Consider the following 3,229-nt stretch of genomic DNA (forward strand, 5'->3'; position numbering starts at 1 on the left):
GTGAGTGAGTGTGTGTGTGTGTGTGTGTGTGTCTATGGTGGGGGCGCTCAGGGGTCAGCAGCTCATGTCTGGGGCACTCACAAGCTGGGAGGAATGCTAGAGTGACAAAACAGATGGGATCCTTCTGCTTCTCTGTTTTAGAGACATCAGGACCTCCACCTCCCCCAATACAACTGCACAAATACCACACACTGAACTATCCCAAATAGGAACACTCAGTCTGAGGGTGGGAGCTTAACAAAAAGATGAGGTTGTGATGTACACTAATGATGTTGACATCATCTCATTTAAAAGGTATGGCTGGTTTAAATGAGACATGTGAAGACTCTTAAGAAAAGAGGGAAGGAAACTACCCAGACATGTCACTTAAACCAGTTGACTGATTCACTAGTAAGGGCTGATTTCAATGACCATGACACACGTGCAAATTCATACCTCATTAACCCACAACTACGTAAACAAAATAATGTTTATCTTTTATGGGTCCTATATTTGATAAGTTTAACGTGCACTCCAATTCAAAACAACACTGTCGTTTTATAGAAAACACGGCCACTTGTGACCAGTGAGAGACAAACACATTTTAAAAGACATGAAACACAATAAAAGACTTACTAAGGTTGAGCATGTAGGTGGAGTAAGTAAACAAAATTCGACAGGCAATATGAATTATTCCCACAAACAATCCAAGTGAGGTCGCTCGACTCGCGCGAGAGACACGAATCGCCGCTCGCTCACATGGAAGCAGTCTATGGACATAAACCACAACATAAACTTTCAAAACGTACACGAGTACGCGAAGAAGATCATAATAACAAGCGCTGCGAGCTGGTATTTTGACAATATACCGAGACGCTTGAACTAAAGTTTACATACAAGCTCATAAGTGAACGCAATAACTTCCACTCTCAAACATTCCATTTCAATCTGCTTACAGGCAGGGACTGGGAATTACCTCACAAAAGAATCCAGTGAATATGTATTTAACGAACTCAACAGCAATTAACAAACGAGTGTGGATGAGCACATCAGGTTACATTTTCACATATTCCAAATCACGCCGTGCACAAAGTGTCAATTGTTAAGTCGCCTCTCGTGATGAGCCTCAGCCCCGCATTCAGCCTCGCAGGCACCCGCGGTGACGTCACCGAGGACTAGAAGCGCTTGTGAGGCTGAGCGCAGATCTGCAGGCACACTATTGAAATGTGCGGTCTGGCACCTTAAGGAGTCGCTCGCGCTTCAGAAGACACACCAGCACTATGAACGTGAACGAGGAATGCACTCGACACATACACATCCAAACCAGCAATTACGGCTTATCGGATACACACACATAGGGTCCACTATGCTGGAATCCTGCCAATGGATCCGATCAGAACCGCCAACAGCGGCTGATGAGAATGATCTTTTAATCAAACCCAGCGACTGTTTGACAGAGAAGACGCTTATATTTACTCCGAACAATACACTATACACTTAAGCATCTGTGTTAAAATAATAAATCGTTTAAGAGTTTATTAGTGAAACAAAATGTATACACGAGTGTATACATTAAAACGGCAATAATGGTAAATAATGTAAACTTTAGTTAGGTTTTTTTTTTCTAGGTCACAGCAGCTTACACCAGTATCATTCGCTTTACCTTCGCTATTTGAAATAGTTACACAACACATTTTATCTGTTTACACTGGCCGACAAAAGAACACTGAAACTATCTGGCTGGACTCCAGCACCGAGGTTTGCCTATTAGACACATTACAAGTGCAGCGTTAAACAGCGCGGACCTCCGCTACTCACCAATAATGTGTCCGATCAGCATTAGTATATCACAACAGAGAAAAAGAAGAAGCGGTAATAATCCAAGTGATACGATGGCGCGTTTATCCGTATAGAGATCACGCTATTGTGCGCTCGGCGTACTGAAGAAGCAGCAGCTGAAGCTGTTCCTCTCGTCTGAAGCAGACGGCTGAGGAGCGCAGTATTTTCGTCAGTGGAAGACTCCCTCCTGGCGTGTGACGCAGGCGGTGACACTGCCCACGCGCCGCTTCCTGCCTTCCGCGCGGAGCGACACTCCTGGCGCGCTCGCATCCTGACAGAAAATCACTATAGTAACATGATTGAGAAAGGACCGGAACACAAAAACCGCGGGTTATGGGAAATAGTAAATGTTTCATGACCCTGAATTTTTTTTTTACTGTAACCATATTTCCTGTAAATACTGTAGCAATCATAGTACCTCAACCTCCACTGAATTAATGAGTCATAAATCTTTTGCATCATTTAGTAGTAAATCCTGTTATACTTTTGCATCATTCAGTAGTAAAACTTGTAAAACCATTGCCTAATTTATTGGTCAGATTGTTGCAGACGTGCTGTATTGACACGTAAACTCTCAGACATACTGAATAAGTAATCTGATTACATTTTATGCATTTATTAAAAAAGTTAGACTGGGGCTGAAGGCGAGTTCAAGGTGAATCACAGTGATTTCAGGTATGACTGAACATTACGTCCCCTCCTATCTAAAGCATCTCTGCAGTGTTACAGCTGTGTCATCATTAACTACACACGCCTGCATGACACAGAATTCCACTAATGCAGAATTTATCATAGAATGGTGTGCAGCACAGACGTGTTCAGGAGGAGCAAACTTTCAATTTCTAGAGAAACAGGGAGTGCTGCCAGTATCAACACAGGTGTAAAACCTTTGGGTGGAGCCATTAAAATACAGCTAGTGTTTGTGTACAGTGTATTAATCGAACACAGGATCACAGACCTCATTATAGAGGGCTTCAGTCCTCTGCAATGTTCCCTCTATTTTCTTTTCTTGATGAGCAAAACTTTTCTCTATTGGGCGGACATTTCAGCCACCTGAGCAAAAATATTCTTTATATCAGACCTGTACAGCGTGCACACAAAAAAGTGTGTAACTTTTAACTTAAATGTGCTATTTGTATTTAATTTGACCCGTGACTAAATGATGTACATTTTAGGTTCAAACTTTTTCTTTTTTTTTTACAGTATAATACAAAAGTTTGGGATCAATAATGTCTATTAAAGGGGTCATATGATGCTAAGAACATTATTTTGTGTATTTGGTGTAATGAAATGTGTTTATGCGGTTTAAGGTTCAAAAAAACATTATTTTCCACATACTGTACATTATTGTTTCTCCTCTATGCCCCGCCTTTCTGAAACGCGTCGATTTTTACAAAGCTCATCGGTCTGA

General features: G+C 41.7%; 1 protein-coding gene across 2 annotated transcripts in view; it reads right to left on the reverse strand.

Annotated features, from left to right (window-relative positions):
- The window catches only part of LOC107695421 (cysteine/serine-rich nuclear protein 1-like), a 14,329-nt gene extending 12,291 nt beyond the window's left edge, over positions 1-2,038 (reverse strand). The window contains exon 1 of one of the 2 annotated variants that reach the window (XM_016495320.1): positions 1,798-2,038. The gene's annotated coding sequence lies outside the window, so the exon portion shown is untranslated. Of the gene's footprint in view, positions 1-955; positions 1,496-1,797 lie in introns of those variants that run through there. The other variant, XM_016495322.1, reaches the window with a different exon arrangement.
- Positions 2,039-3,229: the final 1,191 nt, after the last annotated feature.

The sequence above is a fragment of the Sinocyclocheilus anshuiensis genome, unplaced genomic scaffold, assembly GCF_001515605.1.
Source record: "Sinocyclocheilus anshuiensis isolate Anshui unplaced genomic scaffold, SAMN03320099.WGS_v1.1 scaffold110, whole genome shotgun sequence".
Lineage (NCBI taxonomy): Eukaryota > Metazoa > Chordata > Actinopteri > Cypriniformes > Cyprinidae > Sinocyclocheilus > Sinocyclocheilus anshuiensis.